This window comes from Zingiber officinale, chromosome 6B (genome assembly GCF_018446385.1).
Source record: "Zingiber officinale cultivar Zhangliang chromosome 6B, Zo_v1.1, whole genome shotgun sequence".
NCBI lineage: Eukaryota > Viridiplantae > Streptophyta > Magnoliopsida > Zingiberales > Zingiberaceae > Zingiber > Zingiber officinale.
In genome coordinates, this window is record NC_055996.1 from 46227389 (window position 1) to 46249995 (window position 22607).

A 22607-nucleotide genomic window follows, 5' to 3' on the forward strand; every position below is an offset into this window, starting at 1 on the left:
GAGACGCCTCAGAAGGACTAACCGCCGTCTGAAACAACAAAACAATGGTCGGAGCTAGCGACTACCCACCAACATTCAAGGGGGAGCTTGCTTCTTGGAAGCAACAAATGAAAGTATTTCTTAACTCTGATATTGGTATTTCTTTAATAATGAAATCTGGTTATGAAGCACCAAAGAAAGCAAACGGAGAAAAGATCGACATACGCCTCTGGAACAAGAAGCAACGCGACGAGTTTATGGCAAACAGTCGGGCAGAGTTTCACATTCTAAGCGCAATACCAACTAAAGATTTCGACAAAGTCGGATAATATAAAAGCGCAAAAGAACTTTGGGAAAAGTTCTTAAAACTCTACGAAGAACTGGTTGAAGTCGTCCCCTCAATAGACATCAAGCCATCATCAGAAGAATCCGAGACGGAAGAAATTACCAAGACAGCCCCAACAGTCGAAGTACATCCCGAAGCTACAAGCTCATCCCAGATGAGCATCGATGAAGGGGGAGAGACTTCGGAAGAAAGCAACTCGATAGGGGGAGAATCAACTGCTGATAAGGTAAGTCTGGTATGGTCTCCACCTTCTGAACAATTGATTAAGTTGCCTGAAGATTTTTTCAAATTAGAATTTTTGTTGTCAAAAAATTCTTGCGAATTACAAAATATTTTGTCGAACGAATTTTATAAATTACAAAATATTTTGTCGAACGAATTTTGCAAATTAGAAGTATCGTCGAAAAATTTTATCAAGTTAGAATTTAAATTCTTGAAATATGTTTGTGAATTAAAAATTCAAAATATAACGAAAGATATTAAGTTAAAAGAAATAGCTTGTCGATTAAAGAATTTTGACAAACTAAAAGTCAACATGATACAATTTTTTTACATGCTTAATATTGCTCATTTTAAATCTGAAAAATTATGATTTACGAAATTATGTTATATTAAAATGGAAATTCAGATATCATAATGATATTAGAGAAATGGTAATAACTTGAGAAAGATTTTTTTTTAATTAAAAAAAATTATACTTAGAATTTTTTTTTTCAGAAAATCATTTTGCCTAAGTTTAAAATCTTTTCTGATATTAAAAAATTCTGTTTAAATGACTTAGAAAAATTATCAAATTTTTTTCTGCTTAAGTCATTTCTGTTTAAATTACTAAGAAAAATTTTCAAAAATTTCTTAAAGTTTCATTTAGAATTTTTTTTGCTTCTGTGAAAATTTTTGCAAAACTTAAAATTGTGTTACTTAAGTTTTATTGATGCAATATTTAGAAATTCTGATAAAATTGAAATCAATTTCAAAATTTAATAAGTTTTAAACCCTTAGATTGTTCTTTTTGTACCCCATTTTTTTTTGTGATCAAAGGGGGAGAAGAAAGTATAAGTCTAGGGGGAGGTAGAAATTGAAAATTGGAATGTTTAAAAATTAATTTTTTCTATCTTGTTGCATGTTATTGCAATAGAAATTATTTCATTTTCATATCTATTTTTTGTCCCTAGCTTAACTTGGGTTGATCACATCAAAAAGGGGGAGATTGTTGGAACCCCAAGGTTGTTTTGGTGTGATCAACAAGTTAAGTTAGGTCCTGTGTGTTACTAACCTTGTGTCTAAGTGTGCAGGAACTTAGGAGCACAGGTAGTCGAGCGGAAGACGCAGCTAGCGAGAAGGACGGCAGTCCGAGGGACGAGGTGCTGCGGAAGAGTACACCGACGGACGAGAAGGAAGCGTGCGGTGGTTCCGAGGGATGAAAGTCGGAGCGGAAGATTGCTCAGGAAGCAAGAGACGCAGCTAGCGAGAAGGACGGCACGCGGTGCGTCTGAGGGACGAAGACTGCGGATGAGTACGCCGGCGGATGAGAAGGAAACACGCGGCGATTCCGAGGGATGAGAAGTCGGAGGGAAGCCCGCTCAAGAAGACCGGAAGTTGGGTTCGGGTGAGCCCTTTTCCGGATGGCAGAGATCACCCAAGCGAGCGGATCGGGAGGAGAAGAACCGGACCGAGGCGGGACTGAACCAGAGAAAAGGTCCCGGACGAAAAAGTCAACACCTGTTGACTTTGGCCTCCGGGGCGGACGGACCCTGATTTTGACTAGGATCGTGAATTACGCGATCTGAACGTTAGGGGATAAAGTTTTATCCCCCTAGGGCGCCCGGAACCCTTCCAGGCGCCCCGACCAAGGCTATAAATATAGGCTTGGTCCTGAAGCTTTTCATCAATTCAGAATAATCATGAGCATTCCATTTCAAACACTTGTACGCTTTAGTTGTAGTTAAGCTTCTGTTTCTGCGCTTCAACTTTGTAAGATGCTTCTCCGCCTGAAGGAGTATTAGTGCGGCAACTTCCTTGGATTAACAACCTCCCCGGTTGTAACCAAGTCAAAATCCGGTGTCTCGTTCTTTTCTGCTTTTTATTGACTGCTTAGCTTTATTTATACAAGTGTTAGTTTAAGAGTTCGAGAAGGGTTGTTCTTATTTTTGCAGGCTATCCAACAACCCCCTCCTAGCCGGCTCAACGATCCTACAAATAGTACATCCTGATCTCTAGAGAATTAGTCTAATCCTATCAAATGATTTTATTGGTGAGTAAGATATAAAAGTTGTTTGAGTACTACATAAGTAATAGTTCTCTGTGCTCAGTGCGATGAGTGGCCTAAGTTTTTCAAGTTTCAATCTCTATGCCTAGTTAAGTCATCATCTAATTGACTACCTTGTAATTCTAGCGATAAACACTTACTTTCCACATACTTGCTTTATCCCTCTCGAACTACCTAAGGTCTCGAAGGAGTGCTCAAAATCAATAGAATCATAGCATTTATTTTCCAGTAACCTAACTCGGTCTCAAAGGGGTAAATTACTAAATTCCACCTACGACAACTATTATTTTTTAATCCCTTATACAAATCAATTTTTTTATGCATTAAAAGTGTAGCACTAACACAAATGCAGGTATATGCATGCAAATGTCAGGATAAAATTTTTTCCAAGTAAGTTGAAATGATCTGAGCCTCATCAAGTAACCAAAATATAGTTTGAGAGATCACCTTAGGACACAAGTACTAATAAGTTCTATAAATCATAACTATTTGTAAAGTTATCTACTATCCAAACTTGGCAAACTGAAGAGAGATGTTAAAATTAGGCCAACACTCAAATGTTTTCAATAAAATGATTGCTCACTTCATGCTAACATGGATAGAAAAAGATAGATCTCTAAATATACTAGAATCATAAGTCAACAATAAACCACATGAAATCTAGAACAAGTGTGATAGTATTTTTATATTAAGGAACAAATAATCATGACGTGATGTATGATGCAACTAAAAAAATTTATTGTGTAAAAAATAATCTAAACCCAATACATCTCCCAGACATAAATCTTTCATTGTCCCAATAAAACCAAAAATATAATATGGAGGAGAATTTGAAAGGAGCGTTACCAAGTGAAGCGTGCCAAAGGCCTAAATCTTTCACCCCTCCATTTAGTAAGTGTACTCCTCCAAAACTTTGAATCCTACAAAAATAAGATTAGACAAGAAAATTAAGTAGAAGGTTTGGGGGTATGTAAAAAGGAAAGTAAAGAAAAATCTAAATGAAAACAATAAAGAACATGGGTTGTCTCATAAGAAGTACTTATTTTATGTCATTAACTCAACTCCTTTTTGGGTTCATCTAATTCTCTCTCTATCTAGAGTATAATACTTTTGGACTTTCTTTCCAATAGCCCATTTTATTATGAAGAGAGATGTCATCATGCTATCGATATAGTGTAGCTCCGCTCTCTCTATTTTTGTCTTCTTGAAAGTTCTTTCTAGTGGTCAAAGATAGTTTAGATTGAGCTTCTAATTTCTGATCCAAGTGAAATCTATACACCCTAAAAGAAAAGCACACCTTGCACAAGCATGCAATATAAGAAATAACTAGAACTATATTAAATTTGACGAAGCATGTATCGAAAATTGTATCACATCCAACAAAATCAATAATAGATACCTTTATGAAATTTTCTAAAAGAACACAATAAATACTAACCTGGCATTACTGAAAGTTACTTGAAAGTTCTAAATAAGCGGATGTAATTTTTTCAGGATAAAATGATGGTTCTGGCTTTGGCTTTGGTGGTAGTGAAACTAAAGGTGGTGATTCTTAGGACTCTGCTATCTCTACACAAGTCCCTACACTTATATCCATAACTTATTCAATTCTTGCAACTCTCATACAATGGTTGTGAGATCAAATGAGATGATCCTTGGGGCATTGCTTCCGTAGCATAAGCCCCTACACTTTTATCCGCCACATCATTATCATAAGTGACGAAGAGTTCACTAACATCAATATCATCAACTAGAGGATCAACAACTTTATCAAAACTTTCAACTAATTATCCTCATCAAAAAATTTATCATCATTAAGTATTCCAACAAGATTACAAGTGGATAATTAATCATCATCAAAAAATTCATCATCTTGAATTAAATCAATAAATTTACATGCAACCAAATTATCATCACATATTTGCTAAATTCTTCTTTGGTCATAGTTGTCACTTGCCTTTGTGGAAAGGGGATTGGTGGAGGGATTGGGAGGAATTAGTCTTTCTTTTTCCCAAACTCTCTTTGAGCTTGTGGCAAAGGTCCAAATTGCTTGTCTAGATTTGATTGCATTAGCCGCTAAGGGAATGGTACCGATGGCCTATAGATCTCTACTAGAGGGATGGGGTTAGATTTTTTGATTCTCTTTTGTACTTCTCCTTGAATTCATACCCATCTTTTTTCTAGAAATTCAATGGAATTCCATCCACTTCTGAGCTTTAAAACATTACAATGCTCACTAGACTTTGATTGGGTGGGAGGGAGGCATTGCTTGAACCATTTTGAAGTCAAGCTTTCTAACTTAGCCTTTGATTGTTTGAGCCTCTCATTCTGTGACTCATGATTTTCAAATCTTTTAGGTGGTTGCACTGCATCTTGTTTAATAGGCACACTTGCATTCATGGATCACACTTCTAGAATTTTTGAAGAAGATGTCATCACATTCTTGGAGGTTTAGTGTTACTTGTGTAGCAACCCAAATGTCCTCAATTAGAGTCCTAAAAGTACTTTTAAAATATTTAAAAATGCTATAGAAATATTCTAGGGATTTTTAGAAATTTTTAGAGTATTTTTATATAATTTTTGGAGGTCGTTTGGTATTTTTACTAAACGAAAGAAGTTTTGACAAAAAATTGTTCAAGCCGAGATTCGAACCAATGACCTCTGACCGAACCAAGCTTTAAGCGGATCCGGCTGACCAAGTGTGGCAAGCAGTTGTTATTGATTAAATAGAGAGTGAAATATATTTAAGTAGTACTAGTTAACAGAAACATTAGAGTATTAAAAGGAGAACTTAGGTGTTAATTGTCGTGACCTAATTTTCTTTCCTCTCCCTCACGAACGGCGTCGGCGACGGCTGCTTGGGCGAAAACGAAAAGAGGGAAGCAAGGGCCTCTCCGGTGACCGGCCAAAGGGACTTCTCCACAAGCTCTTCTCGGATCTGAGCCCTCCCATCGAAGAGAACACACGGACACAGAGGAATCGCCGAGTTTTGGAGCTCACCCGAAACCCTAGAAGCTTCTTGTTCGGCTGTGAGTTCAAGAACGCAAGGTAAGTTGCTACTCACCTGCAGTAAAGGTAGTTTCGAGTTTGATTTGGTGTCTCTACTGTTTTTTTGGATTATGCTGTAAAGAAGGATGATTTAGAAGTTTCCTGCCGTGAGTTCTTTAAGAAGAAGAGAAGGGGTTTGAATTAGCATGGATAATTAGTTCTAGAAGTGTTCGGATCTCAGTTTTTATCCATTGGTTGTGCCGTGTAGTTAAATTTCAGAATTTCCTTTTTTCTGAGCATGAAGAGTAATTGTTGTAGCAATTGGTTTTTTCTTCTTCACTGCCATAACACATGATATGAGGAATAATTGTTGTAGCAACTGGTTTCTTTTTGTCTTCTTGTTGTGGTACTAAACATGAGAAAAGATTTAGTTTCAGTTTGAGCTTATGATTTAAATTCCAGTGTAGATCATGTTGAAGCATGCTGCCATTAGATCAGACATGTAGTCGTTTTCTGCAGCCCCTATGATTTGCACTTCGTTCGGTAGACCTTATAATTAGCATCTCAGATTTCCTTGTTACCTTAATGAGCATGATCGGATTTAGTCCTGGCCAAGTTCTTGATGGATTCAACTAGTTCCAATGAAGTTTTGCTCCTTCCTACAGGTTCTGAAAGTTAGGATTTAATGTTGGTGTTTTAAGTCTTGTTCGAGGATACTTCTGTTCCCTATTTCTTATGGAATGTTGGTGTTTTTTAGGATTTCGATTCATAGTGGTTCTATGGGTTTTCTTATTGGTTGCTCCATGAAGTTCTTGTTCGGTGAAATTCTTAATACGGCTTGAAGTTTGTGTTTCTTGTAAGGGGGTTATTCGATTTAGTTGCTTGTATTTCAGAAGATTGTTTTGCTTCATGCAGTAGTCAGATTTAGTGAAAATTTCTGGTGTAGATTAAGAGGTTTCAAGTATATTCCTTTGTAGATTTGTGAGGTTCTGTTGGGTTAAAGATGTTCTTTACATGATATGATAAGTTTTGAGGAAGTCTTTAATGAAGATCTTATCACAGTAGCTTGGATTTTAGCCTTGTAGTTTAGAATTGAGTAGCTAGGGATTTAGCCCTCTTTCCTTGCTTTCGAATTGTGTTTATACAGAATTGAGGAAGTCTTTAGGCATGTTTTCTGATTGTGTTTGTAAAGAATTGAGGAAGTCTTGCAGTTTAGAATTGAGGAAGTCTTTAGGCATGCTTTCTGGATTGATCTTCAAAAGAATAGACAACTACATTTGATGAAGATTCAAGTTGGTTTGTTCTTCAAAGGATGACATTCTTCTTGATTAATATCTTCATCCTTAATTCTCTTTCAAACTGGACAATTGAGAAAATGGATAGAATTGGATTCCAATATTCATATTTTGACAAGCAATTAATTAGAAGAGAGATTCAATATCTAAATTACGCTACAGACAATGAGAAGATATCATGCGTTAGATTGAGGGATGATTTGACATCTAGTTGAGAAGAAGAAATGAGCTTATCTAGACCTTGCGTTATTAATTGATTAACCTACTGTTATACCCATTTTGTTATTAATTCTTTAACATGCAGTGTTAAGTTGTTTAGTGGTGTAGATTAGCAATTTAGTATAGATTTCTGTTAAGCATTAGTGCAGATTTCTGTTAAGCCTTAGTGTAGATTTTTGTTAAGCTTAATATGTAGATTTTTGTTAAGCTTAGTATAGTGCAGGGTTTTGTTAAGTATCATAGTATAGATTTTGGTTAAGAATTATAGTTTTAGAATTTGTTTAAGCATACAGATTTGAGTTTATTTGCTACTTCAATATGCATGATTGTGTGTTACCTAGTTGATTTCACTTATAGATGCATATGGAAAAATACCCTAACAGTAATTTGGGTTTAAGAAAAGTATAAGAAAGATAAAGAAAAGAAAGAAAAAGGCCAAGACCTTAAGTAGATCCCAAAGTCAAGACTTTAGGGATTTTGGCACACAAGGTGCTAAAGAAAATGCCGAGGCATTATATATTAGAAGTATTAAAAGATAACAAGTATTTTACTTTTATCAGTGGCACTGTGCTGGACTCTCAGTTATCCTTGGGTTGGGCTCCCATAGTCGTCCCTAGGTTTAGATAACCTAGCAGTAACGGCACGGCCAACGGTCGCCGGTCGACGACCCGAGGGTCGCCAAATGGGCCGCCAAATGGGTCGTGAAATGTGTTGGGTCGTTACAATAGTAAACCCTACTAGATTTGGGACTAGCTACCTTGGGTCTAGTTAGGGATGCGCGCATAGCAAGTACAGTTGCCGGGCCCAAGAGAAGTTGATTACTATTTTAAAGTATTATAAGTATAAGCTTTTGAACATGTAAAATAAGTTTCACAAAAGTATAAAAGTATTAAAGTATAAGTTTTAAACAAGTGAAATAAAAGAATAAGTTTTTAAGCAAACGAAATAAGTTTCAGGAAGTGTTTAGAATTCAGCAAGTTTTAGTTTTCTTTCTGTTAGCATGTTATTCTGATTAGCTTTACATGTCTAGCATTCCAGTATGCATTATTCTTTTGCTATTAGATGAGTATGTGTAGTAGTTTTCTTAGAGTTTTCAATTTTTGGATTTCAGTATGCTTACATGCATATTCGAGTTTTTATGAGTTAGATAGCGCTTACTAAGCATTTTGCTTATAGATTGCATTTCCTCTTACTGCAGATACAGGAAAGGAAAAGATTTAGCAAAGGAAGGTGACAAGGTGGCGCGGATGGTATGTGATGCCAAGACTATGGGAGAGACTTGGGATGTTATTAAGTTTTCCGCATTTTAGTGATTAAGATACATTTGAAGTTGTACTTTAAGATTCATGTTATTTGGGATTATTGTTGTTCTAGGTTGCATGCTAAGATGTACTTAGTTTAGTATGTATGTACTTTTGGGTTATTTTTGATGTGAGTAGTGTTTGATACTTATTTAACTGCGTGAGAGTTTGTTATATGTTCCAGCCACCTGTGGCTGATGTATATTATATTTGTATCTAAGTTTATGGTCACCGGTACAGGGGAGACTCTGTCGAAATTTTTCGGTAAGGACTCCTCGTGGTTTTGATCATACCGGTTAAGTAGAGTCAGTAGTTAAGTAGCGTCCACCTCTAGAGAGTAGTAGTAGTAGTAGTAAGAAGGGTGGTCGTTACAACTTGATCAATTAATTTGTATGATTCATCCAAAATTTTGTTCATCAAGGAACCTCCTGCAGCTGAATCCAAAATTCTCTTACTCAAAAATGTAATCCCAATATAGAATTTGTGCATTGTTATCCATTTATCTAAGTCATGATAAGGGCATTGTCTCAAATAACCCTTAAATCTGTCCCATTCTTCATATATTGTTTCCCTATCTTCCTAAGCAAAACCTTGGATTCTATTCCTCATATACGTTGTTCCACTGGGAGAGAAAAAGTGATTCAGAAACAGTTGCTCCAATTGATCCTAGCTTGTTATGCTTTGTTGAGGAAGAGAGTATAACCAAGTTCTTACTTTATCTTTGATATTAAAAGGGAATGCTAACAATTGAATAGCATCTATAGAGACTCCTTCAGTCCACCATATTGCAATATTCTAGAAATGTCTCCGGGTGAAAATAAGGGTTTTCTTAAATTTCTCCTCTGAATTTGTGACTTTGTATCATGATAATCAAATCTAAGCCAAGTTGAAAGTTGTCTGCTTCTATCTGAGGTGCCACAATAGGTGATCTGAATCTTACAGAAATGAGTGTGAAGAATTCTTTAAAGGCCTATCTCTCATGTTACTCTCATGGTATCTTTAAAAAAATTATAAGGAAAAAATAAAAATGCATAATTAAAGACAAGAAGGAAATGCATAATGAAAAACAAGAAAGAAAAATAAAAATATTTAGAGTAACTCATATACTAATCAACTAATGTTAATAAAAAATAGTCCCCAATAACAGCGCCAAAAACTTGTTACAAAGCCATAAATGCATGACTACGTTGTCAGTAATAAAAATATTGATCCTACAAGGACTATTAATTAAGCACTAGTCAACTTGGCACAGCGAATTATTTAGAAAAATCGGGGATCAGTTGAACGCTTGTGAGCAAGAGATTGAGAGAAGAGAAAAAGGGAGTGAGTTAGGGGAAGGAGAGAGAGAGAGAGAGAAGGGGAAGAGTTGGTTGAGGGAATGATTCTAGGGTTTTAATTTTACCTATGATGGTAGTTAATATCCCTATGTATTGTTCGTCTCCTTACCTCTATGCTTACACTCTTGTAAAGCTTCTAACTTAAGTTCGGCACAACCCTACGAAGATCATACAGAGTTTTTCCAAGTTCTAACGCCATTACGTAAAGAAGCAACTCTAGAAAGTCAAGTTAAAGGGATACCCTAGGGCCCCCAATCATATAATCTCCAGAGTTATCTGATTTACTTCCTAACATGAAATTAATGAATTAAGTAGAAGAGGTAACCTAGAAAGTTTGGTTAAAAGGTTGCTCTCTATCATAGGGCCCCTCGGTCATATAATCTCTAAATTACACAAATCACTTTCTAATATTAGTTTGAGAAAACGCCTCTAAACTCGAATTAGATATTCCTTTATAGAGAATCAGTCTCCTTGCAAGAGGATTATTCTAGAAAGTCTGCTTAAAGGGATACCCCTAGTCACAAAGCCCCATAGTTATACAATCTAGCGCTTCTCCTCTACAAGGTAACCATCCACTACAATCCACATGCATACACCGTACACACATTTCATAAAACATGTATAATGCACAATACACATAGAATATGACATAAATGCTTCATTGAATAAGGAAATGGTATATACATAGTTCATACACCAATATCACTTCATAATTCCTCCTTACATCCTAAGAATCAGAGGTCTACTCCATTCCAAAGGTATTACAAACAAGAGACAAAAAAATAGCAATCTACAACTCAATAAATGAGATAAAGAGAGGAGAAAGCTTATAAATGCATCACCGGTCTTCTTACTTGTGATCCTTTCTTTGAAGGTGAACAGATTAATGAAGATAAAGACTCTAGGGTTTCCCTTAGAGGGGAAACCCTTTCAAAGGAAAGGGATGGGGCCCTAAACCAAGGATAGGTTTGTTGGTGCAGTAAGCATCCGACGATCGAACCTCAGTTTTGATAATGGCAAAGGGATTCAAAGTTAAGATTCCTTGTTATCTAACGTGGTTAAATAAGGTTTCAGGAAAGTCCTAACTGCGGTTAGGCAAGGGAAAATCCTAAGGGGGGGTAACCTTAGGTCCTAGGGGGTGGTAACCCTAGGTGAAGGAAAATCCTAAGGGGGGGTAACCTTAGGTCCTAGGGGGCGGTAACCCTAGGTGAAGGAAAACCCTAAGGGGGGGCAACCTTAGGTTCTAGGGGACGGTAACCCTAGGTGGAGGAAAATCCTAAGGGGCGGCAACCTTAGGTCCTAGGGGGTGGTAACCCTAGGTGGAGGAAAACCCTAAGGGGCGGCAACCTTAGGTCCTAGGGGTGGTAACCCTAGGTGGAGAAAAACCCTAGGGGGCGGTAACCCTAGGTCCTAGGGGGTGGTAACCCTAGGCGGAAAGTCCAGTCGGTCTGGAGGACCGGACTGGCAACAGGTAAATCTCCTGAGTGGAGTAGGTGAGGACGCGTTCCCCGTAGAGGGAACAGTAGGCGTCGGGTCGACCTAGGGTTTCCGGTTGGAAATCCAAAGTCAGACTCGGACAGTCCGAAGACTGTCAATTATTACTTACTGTGTTTTATCAGATTCTAACATTGTCTTGCAGGGTATTTTTCTCGGACTAACCTTTGTTTGCAGGTGAGGAACCTGTTGGAAAAAGGCTATCCGGGCGCCCGGGACCAAATTCTATCCCCTGCGAGCCTTCGCCACGTGGAGCATCCGGGTTGGTTGGCCACGTCACACTCCAGGCGCCCGGAAGGGATCCAGGCGCCCGGAACCGCATATAAAAGGAGGGTTGAGGTGCAGCTTCAAGGAACAACGAATTCTAAGTGATCTTTCATCAACACGCTGCTCCAAAAGACGCTCTGAAGTGCTACTACAAGTACCCGACGACCCGAAGCTTCAGAATTAGCATTTCCTGTTGTCGGTATAATTTTTGATAGCTTTTATTTGTACTCATAATTGTAATCTTTTAACGAGCTTATAGTTGTTGCCCACCGGAAGCGATCAAGGATCGCGGGCCTTCGAGTAGGAGTCGACTTAGGCTCCGAACGAAGTAAAATCGACCTGTCTCTTTGTGTTGTCTCTTTATTTTATTTCCGCTTATTCCTCTGCACGTTTTAACTCCGAACTCCGATAGTTTTTCGATAATCGAACGAAATAGCCACGAGCGCTATTCACCCCCCCTCTAACGCTTCTCGATCCAACAATTGGTATCAGAGCGGGGTCGCTTTGAACTGGTGCAACCACCATTCAAGCATTTTTTTTTTCGTGACTTTGTCGTTTGTATAGGTTAAAAATAAAACGACATGGTTTTTCGTGACTTTTTCGTGACTTTGTCGTTTGCATTCACCCCCCCCCCCCCTCTACGCCTTTCGTTTTTTCCCTCCAAAATTATTTTCGAAAAATTCATTTTCATTCTTTCATGGTTTATTAGTATTGATAAAATATTGAATTTGGCAAAATTTGAAATAATATTTTTTAATAATATTTTATTATTATTATTTTTTTTTTTTTAAACTCGTAAATTTCTATTTCTATCCCTCTCCCACACTATTAATCCAAGACTAAGTCTTGGAACAAGTTTTATTGTGTTTGTTTTATGAGATTCCTTCTAATGGCCTACGAAGATGGGTACAACTCCACATGCCTACCACTGCTGTCTGACGAGAACTTCAGATACTAGAAAGACTAGGTGGAGCATCAATTAAAGACCGAAGCAGAAATATGGACCATAGTCCATATTGGATTCACTCTCCCCACCAAAGAAGGTGTACTCATCACCTGTGACAAGTGGGATGCACAAACAATAAGGACATTCGAGGCAAATGCAAAAGCAACTTACATTCTCCTATGCGGACTAACAAATTCAGATCTTGATCGAGTTGGAAAGTTCAACAATGCTAAGGAGCTTTGGGAGAAAGTGCTCAAGCTTTATGAGATCCCTTCAGAGTTAGAAGATCGAATAGAACCTGAGTCCGAATTTGAAATTGAATCCTCAGAGTCAACCTCCGAACCAGACTCAGAAAAATCAGAGCAAACCGATATCATAGCACTGATGGCCAAAGACGAGATATCTGAATCTGAGTCAGAATTTGAAATGGCAACGGTCAAGGGGGAGGATCCTATCACAGATCTAAAAGGTAAAATTGTAAATTCAAATTGTAAATCTCTCATAATCTGTTTTAAGTGTAGGGAGAGAGGGCACTATAGAAACGAATGCCCCACTCGTAAGACTCGACCAGCACAATCGGAGGAGAAGGAGAAAATGATCAGGAGAGGGAAGAAATACATCAAATGCTCCAAATGCAAACTAATGGGTCACTGCAAAAGACAATGCCCTGAAAGAAGACCCAAGAATCCAGAGGGAGAAATCAAGGTTAGTACATTTACATTATATGAAAATCCAGTTTTTGCAACACATGATCGCACTTGCTTAACTAATCCTGCTTGCTCTAGTATAGATTTCTCTTCAAAATTAGATATGCATGTGTAAAGCCCGAAAAATTCCAGAATTTGTTTTAGAAATATAGTATGATTTTTCTGGAATTTTTAGATATTTTTCCGGAATTTTCCGAGTAGCGGAAGCAGCAAAAATAATTGGAACCGTAAAATAGCTTAGGCGGGAATCGAACCCGAGACCTATGGTTTACGGATAAGTTTAGTAACCGGTGAACCCAGCAGGGCCGTGCTGAAAGGAAGGAGAACCAAATATATTTATATTAGAGTTGGGTTCATTAAACCACTTAATATAAATATAAACTTAAGTTGGGATTTGGGTTATTTTATATTGGTTTTACCGTGACCTATTCCTCACCCTAGCCCTCACGCCGACTCCTCCTTCTCCTCTCCCTCACGCACGGTACACCAAGCCCCAAGGGCCAAGGGAACATCTCCCGGCGACGACTCCAACACAAAAAGGGTCCTTCTCCGCGAGAGGAACGCGAGGACGGAAGCGGTTCGTCGAGCGGACAGTTTTCCGGAAACACCTAGCGAATAGAATCGTAAGAAAACCTTGCGATTGAGGTAAGAAACCCCTCACCTGCAGTATAATCGCTCTCGCTTGTTAGTTTTGGCGTTAGTTCAGTAATTTTACAGTTCTCAGTTTTAGGGTGTGTTTTTAGCGCACACCAAGCATTCGGTAGAATGCCCAGTTCAGAAGGATGCACCAATAGGCGTCCTAACAGCATGTAAAATATATTAGAAACATTTTTATTCAGTTGGTTATCAGTTATCACAGCTATATGGATCAGATATCCATTGGGTAGGCTCCCACAGTAGCCTCTAGGTTCAGATAACCTAGCTCTAGGTTCAGATAACCTAGAACAGCAAAGTAAAATAAAACAGTATTCAGTATTTTACTTTTATTCAGTTGGCACTGTACTTGGATCAGATATCCATGGGCTGGACTCCCACAGTCGTCCCTAGGTTCAGATAACCTAGTAACCCTGCTGGATTCGGAACTTGCAATCCCGGGTCTCGTAGGGATGCGCGCACAGTAAGTACAGTTGCCAGGGCCCAACAGCATGTTTAGTATTTTCATCTACTATATGTATAGTTTTCAAATTTGAAACCAGTGATGAGAACACAAATTTAGCGTTCAGTTCAGTTCAGGTTCAGTTTACATGATTTGAGTTCGTGTACAGATTTAGATATATGCATGACTAGTTCAGTTCATGCTCAGTTTATAAATAGGCCATGTTCAGTATATATGTTATGTCATGCTTTGTGTGATACCATGCCATGCCATGCTTGCATGCTCAGTTTAGTTTCAAACTGCATGTTTTAAAAACATAATCGCATCGTTGCATGTTTTTGTGAGGTAGATGGTTTCTTACTAAGCTTATTGGCTTACAGATACTACTTTTCTTATACTGCAGATACCGGTAAAAGAAAAGTGGATTAGAGGAGGCTGGAGGGCGATGCTACGATGATGTGTGTGTGTGCAAGGGGTCTGGAATAAAGATCCTTGGGATCTATACGTTTTTATTTCAGTTTAGCACTTATCATGTCTAGTTTGATACTTAGTCTTGTTACTAATTGTTCTAGCTTAGTAACTATGTTTTGTTAGCTTATCATGTTTAGAACATTAGTACTTATATGCTAGAATGTATCTTCATGGTTTTAGAACTATTGTGTGATGTTTTGGCACGCCAAAGTGCTGAAATCGAGTGAAATCGACGATCGGTCCCCTGCACCGATCGTGGTCTCGAAGTCAGCCCATCGGATCGGTCACCGACCGATCCAATGCCTTAGATGTTATCAGATCTCCCGATCGGTCACCGACCGATCCATGCCTGAGAGCCTCGAGGAAATTTCAGTGCATGGATCGGTCACCGACCGATCCAAAGATCGAACAAGAGGCATCTCGGCGCCTCCAGTGCCCGGATCGGTCCGCATCGATCCAGACACACCGGATCGATCTGCCGACCGATCCACTGATTCTTGTGTCCGGATCCAGCAGGGCACGGAATCGCAGTAAGATTGATCGATCCGTGGATCGATCAGCAGCTAGCTGGGAAGTTAGTTTGAGTTCCTAGCTCCGAGGGGAGGTCAAGCATTCTCCTTAGCACATGTACACCAACCGGAAAGGGTCTTGAATCCTTCCTTATAACAGCATGGGTGCATCGGTTATCAGATTAATAGAGTCAGTTAGTGAAAATTTTATTTTACCTAGTTTTCCGCACAGTACGGCACAGTAGTTCCAGTAGTTAATCTAGTACCCAGGAGTTGGGTCGTTACAGAGTGGTATCAGAGCAGTGTTCCATACTTCCTACACACACATCAGCATTGTACCTGCAGCTTCCAAGTAAGAACATCTCTCACTCAGTTTTGTTTTCAGCTTTCATATCAGTTATATGTGCTTTCATGTTTGCTCGCATGTTGGTAGTTAATTAATTCATGTTTACAGTGATAGTATTTAACATGTTACCAGTAGTTAACTATAACATGATAGCCTAGTTATATATATATGTTCTCTGCTATTTAGAAAATGGTACGAGGACGTCCAGCTAAGAAAGCAGCAGCGGCTGAGCCCCAGCATGAGGCAGGCAGTTCAGTGCCTCCCCCAGACCTTACAGCATTAGTGGCTCAGCTACAACAGCAGTTAGCTGAACAGCAGCAGGAGATAGCCTCCTTAAAGGCTAACCAGCAGACTACTCCCCCAGTCACTCCAGTACCGAACCTCACGACTCCAGTAATCACAGAGGTAGTACCAGCTCAGCCTGCAGTACCAGTCCCAGTAGCAGGGGCTAAGAGAGAAGCTTACCTTATCCAGTGGCAGAGAATTAAGCCCGAGAACTTCTCAGGCACCAGCGAACCATGGGATGCTCAGGCATGGTTTAAAACACTGGAGAGCACGATGGAGCTTCTAGATTGGCCAGAGCACGAAAAGGTGAAGTGTGCCTCCTTCTGTTTAATAGGAGACGCACGCATGTGGTGGGAGCGGATTAAACCGAAGTGGCCAGTAAACCAGATGACATGGGCCAACTTTGAGAAAGAATTCTTCGAGGAATTCTTTCACATGCAAGTCACGAACCGACACTATGACGAGTTTACAGAGTTTCGTCAGGGCAACCTATCAGTTCAGGAGGTCGTGAAGAAATTCAACAGGTTGGCCCGTCTGTGTCCAGAACTAGTCAGCTCAGAGAAGGAACGAGTATGCTTGATGCTGAAGATGCTCAGACCAGAGATCGCAATGAATGTGGCTGGTGGTGTTCATAGGCCACAAACCACAGAGGAGCTGGTGAGTAGTGCTCTGATCACCGAGCACTATCAGCACAGCATCACCCAGCAGAAGCAGGTTTCCACAGAACCCAAGGGACAAGCTGGCTCAGGTACTCAGCAGAAACAACAAGGGCATAGCTCCAACTGGAAGGGGAAACGCAAGGCAAGCAGTGACCCAAAAGGAGGACCAGCTGGAAAACATTCCAGACATCCCAAGTGTGCTACTTGTGGGAAACATCATCCAGGAGTTTGCCGCAAGGGTACGCGAGGTTGTTTTGAATGTGGACAGGAAGGGCACATGGCTAAGCAGTGCCCGAACAAGAACAGTCTTCCTCAGCCTCAGCCGATACAGTATGGAGCTTAGCCAGCACAGCTACACCAGATGTATGCTGTCTTAGATGGTCCACAGATCAGTCAGGGCAGATTAGAAGCCCCCACAGCTACCACGAATGCCAGGATTTTCTCACTGACCAGAGAGGACGTAGCAAATGCCTCGACAGTTGTCACAGGTCAGATCAGTATTTTTCAGCATAATGCAACTGTCTTATTCGATACTGGGGCAACCCACTCTTATGTATCCAGGGCATTTGCCGAGAAACTAGCAACACCTCCAGAAGTACTCAATAGTCAGTTTCTGACAACGCTACCCTCAGGAGACATTATGGCGTCTACGCACTGGCTCAGGGCAGTACCAGTCATTATAGCAGACAGGGAGCTTTTTGGTGATCTGATAGTGCTAGAAATGACTGACTACGATGTCATCTTTGGAATGGATTTTCTGATCAGATACGGCGCTTCTATAGAGTGCCGTAAACAGAAAGTCATATTCCAACCTGAAGCAGGAGTACAGTTTGAGTACACGGGGAAGCCAAAGAGGAAAGCCAGGAAGTTTCTCTCAGCATTGAAAGCACAACAGCTATTGGATTCAGGATGCATGGGATTTTTAGCAAATGTAGTCAACACCAGCCAGGACAAGAACCAACAGCTATCGAGGTTCGAGTCGTTTGTGACTACCCATCTTCCCTGAAGAGCTACCAGGCTTAGCACCAGACAGGGAGATTGAATTTGAGATAGAGCTCATTCCCGGCACAAATCCAATTTCCAAGGCCCCGCAACGCACGGCTCCAGCAGAACTGAAGGAACTTCAGGAGCAATTACAGGAGCTTCTTGACAAGGGTTTCATACGCCCTAGTCACTCACCATGGGGAGCACCTGTGTTGTTCGTGAAGAAGAAGGATGGAAGCATGCGCTTATGCATAGACTACCGTGCTTTGAACCAGGTCACAATTAAAAACAGGTACCCTCTTCCCAGGATAGATGACCTGTTTGACCAGCTAAAGGGAGCCACAGTGTTCTCTAAAATCGACCTCAGATCAGGATATCATCAGGTTAAAGTCAAGGAAGGTGATATACCTAAAACAGCCTTCAGGACTAGATACGGACATTATGAGTTCGTAGTCATGCCTTTCGGCGTGACAAATGCCCCAGCTACATTCATGGACCTCATGAACAGAGTATTCAGAGAATACTTAGACAAGTTTGTCATCGTGTTCATCGATGACATTCTTATCTATTCAGCACTCAGGAGGACCATGCAGAGTATTGCAGATCCTTCAACAGAATCAGCTGTACGCCAAATTCACGAAATGTGAATTTTGGCAGACATGTAGCCTTTCTAGGTCACATCATCTCCAAGGATGGTGTTATGGTAGATCCCAAGATAGAAGCGGTAAGTAACCTGGAAGAGACCCAGAACGCCGGTGAAATCAAGCTTTCGGGATTAGCAGCTACTACAGAAATTCAGAGGACTTCTCCAGATAGCCTCCCCACGAGCTCTCACCGGGAAGAACAAGAAATTTCGGTGGACGAGGACTATGAAAATGCTTCAACGAACTAAAACGGAGATTGACCAATGCTCCTATTTTAGCTATACCAGAAAACATAGACAGCGTCGACATCTACAATGACGCCTCTAAATTGGGATTAGGAGCAATACTGATGCAAGAGGCAAGGTGATCGCCTATGCCTCCGGACAACTCAAGGATTATGAGAGGAACTATCCTACTCACGACCTCGAGCTTGCAGCAGTGGTGTTCGCTCTCAAGATTTGGAGACATTATCTGTACGGAGCTCAGTGCAGAGTGTATACAGATCATCAAAGTCTGAAGTATTTCTTTACTCAGAAGGATCTGAATATGCGACAGCGCAGATGGTTAGAACTGGTCAAAGATTATGACATAGATATCCTCTACCATCCAGGGAAAGCTAATAAGGTAGCAGACGCACTCAGCAGGAAGTCTAGTGCTACCTTATTATCTTTAGCAGCTATGTCACCACCCCTGAGGAAGGAGATTACAACTTTTAGTCTCGAAATTATAGTTGGGCAGCTTTCCACAATGTCCTTAGCATCTACCTTGCTTGATGATATCCAGACAGCTCAGGAGCCGAAATCCAGAAAATCAAGCAAGGGTTAGCGAATCGAAAGTGGAGAGTTGAGTGTCCGCCAAGGGGTAGTGTCTTGTGGTGATGACTTTGTGTTCCGATCGAGGAACTACGAAGCATATTCTAGACGAGGCTCACAGGACTCCTTACGATGCATCCTGGTTCCACCAAAATGTATCGGGATCTAAAGAAACGATTTTGGTGGCCGATGAAGCGAGATATCGCCAGATACGTCGGCATCTGTCTAACCTGTCAAAGGGTTAAGGCGGAACATCGACTGTGAGGAGTTCTGCACCGATCCAGATTCCGGAATGGAAGTGGGAGGATATCTCTATGGACTTCATAGTGGGGTTACCCGAACCACGAATGGTTTTGATGTCATTTGGGTAATAGTCGACAGGTTGACTAAATCACCCACTTCTTAGCTATCGAATATCCTATTCCATGGAGCAACTAGCTCGGTTGTATCTCAAGAAGATAGTCGCCGCATGGAGTCCCACGAACCATTATATCGAACAGAGCAGGTTTACATCACACTTCCGGAAGTGTGTACAACTATGGGCACCCGCTAAAATTCAAAGACCTTCCATCCTCGCATGATGGTCGACGAGCGAGTGAATCGGTATCAAGATATGCTCCGAGCTTGTGCCCTAGATTTCAAGGAAGTTGGTGCAAATATCCGAGTCTAGCGAATTTGCATACAACAACAGCTATCGTGCCACTATCGGCATGGCACCTTATGAGGCACTCTATGGGCGGAGGTGCAGATCACCTACTGGTATGAGAGTGGTGAATGGAAAGAGCTAGACACATCTAGTAGCAGATACCACAGCAGATATAGCAGATTCGCCAGAGGATAGAGACAACTCAGAGCCGTCAGCTATACCGATACACGACGCAGACCCCTAGAGTTTTCGATTGGGGATACAGTTTTCCTCAGTAGCTCCCATGAAGGGAGTCATGCGTTTTGGGAAGAAGGGCAAGCTAGCTCCCGATATGTGGGACCCTACCTTATCACGAAGAGAGTGGGAAAGGTAGCATATGAGCTAGAGCTACCCGGAGATGTCACCGTCCACAACGATTTCATGTCTCCATGTCAAGAAGCATATTCCGACGCCACCTGTGATTGAGCCCCGATGGTACAGTCCGTGATGATCTCAGCTATGACAATGGCCTATTCAGATAATAGACCGAGCAAGTAAAGAAATTACGGAACAAGGAAGTGCCATTAGTCAAAGTCAGTTGGCAAACCACCACAAACAGAGGCGACTGGGAGACAGAGGCCAAGATGAGAGTACCAGACTGTTTTAAGTTCGGGACTAACTTTTATAAGGTATGGGGATTGTAAAGCCCAAAATTTCAGAATTTGTTTTAGAAATATAGTATGATTTTTCTGGAATTTTAGATATTTTTCCGAATTTTCCGAGTAAGTAGCAAAAAAATAATTAGAACCGTAAAATAGCTTAGGCGGGAATCGAACCCGAGACCTATGGTTTACGGATAAGTTTAGTAACCGGTGAACCCAGCAGGGCCGTGCTGAAAGGAAGGAGAACCAAATATATTTATATTAGAGTTGGGTTCATTAAACCACTTAATATAAATATAAACTTAAGTTGGGATTTGGGTTATTTTATATTGGTTTTACCGTGACCTATTCCTCACCCTAGCCCTCACGCCGACTCCTCCTTCTCCTCTCCCTCACGCACGGTACACCAAGCCCCAAGGGCCAAGGGAACATCTCCCGGCGACGACTCCAACACAAAAAGGGTCCTTCTCCGCGAGAGGAACGCGAGGACGGAAGCGGTTCGTCGAGCGGACAGTTTTCCGGAAACACCTAGCGAATAGAATCGTAAGAAAACCTTGCGATTGAGGTAAGAAACCCCTCACCTGCAGTATAATTGCTCTCGCTTGTTAGTTTTGGCGTTAGTTCAGTAATTTTACAGTTCTCAGTTTTAGGGTGTGTTTTTAGTGCACACCAAGCATTCGGTAGAATGCCCAGTTCAGAAGGATGCACCAATAGGCGTCCTAACAGCATGTAAAATATATTAGAAACATTTTTATTCAGTTGGTTATCAGTTATCACAGCTATATGGATCAGATATCCATTGGGTAGGCTCCCACAGTAGCCTCTAGGTTCAGATAACCTAGCTCTAGGTTCAGATAACCTAGAACAGCAAAGTAAAATAAAATAGTATTCAGTATTTTACTTTTATTCAGTTGGCACTGTACTTGGATCAGATATCCATGGGCTGGACTCCCACAGTCGTCCCTAGGTTCAGATAACCTAGTAACCCTGCTGGATTCGGAACTTGCAATCCCGGGTCTCGTAGGGATGCGCGCACAGTAAGTACAGGCCCAACAACATGTTTAGTATTTTCATCTACTATATGTATAGTTTTCAAATTTGAAACCAGTGATGAGAACACAAATTTAGCGTTCAGTTCAGTTCAGGTTCAGTTTACATGATTTGAGTTCGTGTACAGATTTAGATATATGCATGACTAGTTCAGTTCATGCTCAGTTTATAAATATGCCATGTTCAGTATATATGTTATGCCATGCTTTGTGTGATACCATGCCATGCCATGCTTGCATGCTCAGTTTAGTTTCAAACTGCATGTTTTAAAAACATAATCGCATCGTTGCATGTTTTTGTGAGGTAGATGGTTTCTTACTAAGCTTATTGGCTTACAGATACTACTTTTCTTATACTGCAGATACCGGTAAAAGAAAAGTGGATTAGCGGAGGCTGGAGGGCGATGCTACGATGATGTGTGTGTGTGCAAGGGGTCTGGAATAAAGATCCTTGGGATCTATACGTTTTTATTTCATTTTAGCACTTATCATGTCTAGTTTGATACTTAGTCTTGTTACTAATTGTTCTAGCTTAGTAACTATGTTTTGTTAGCTTATCATGTTTAGAACATTAGTACTTATATGCTAGAATGTATCTTCATGGTTTTAGAACTATTGTGTGATGTTTTGGCACGCCAAAGTGCTGAAATCAGAACTCTCGAGTGAAATCAGACACTGATCGGTGCCCAGACCGATCAGGGTCTGAGCTGTTCCACTGGATCGGTCAGCCGACCGATCCAGCGAGATACAGTATGCTACTGTATCCTCCTGGATCGGTCAGCCGACCGATCCAGCTCGATACAGTAGCCTCGGAGGAAATTTCCAGGTGCATGGATCGGTCAGCCGACCGATCCAGCATCGAACAGTAGGCATCTCAGCGCCTCCAGGTTCCTGGATCGGTCAGCAGGGCACAGAATCGTAGTAAGATTGATCGATCCGTGGATCGATCAGCAGCTAGCTGGGAAGTTAGTTTGAGTTCCTAGCTCAGATGGGAGGTCAAGCATTCTCCTTAGCACATGTACACCAACCGGAAAGGATCTTGAATCCTTCCTTATAACAGCATGGGTGCATCAGTTATCAGATTAATAGAGTCAGTTAGTGAAAATTTTATTTTACCTAGTTTTCCGCACAAGTACGGCACAGTAGTTCCAGTAGTTAATGTAGCGATCCGGCTCACAGCCTAGTACCCAGGAGTTGGGTCGTTACAGCATGCTAATAATGTAATGAACAAAATTAATTCAAACAAAAATAAGAAATTAACTCTTAGAAAAGTAGAAATACAAAATAATATTTTAAAAGATAAAGTTGATAAATTAGAGA

General features: G+C 40.6%; 1 non-coding gene across 1 annotated transcript; it reads left to right on the plus strand.

The window, feature by feature from the left end:
• Nucleotides 1–8899: 8899 nt before the first annotated feature.
• On the plus strand, nt 8900–9005 carry LOC121993301. Its single transcript, XR_006115163.1, has one exon. It is a non-coding gene; the product is annotated as a small nucleolar RNA R71 (small nucleolar RNA).
• Nucleotides 9006–22607: the final 13602 nt, after the last annotated feature.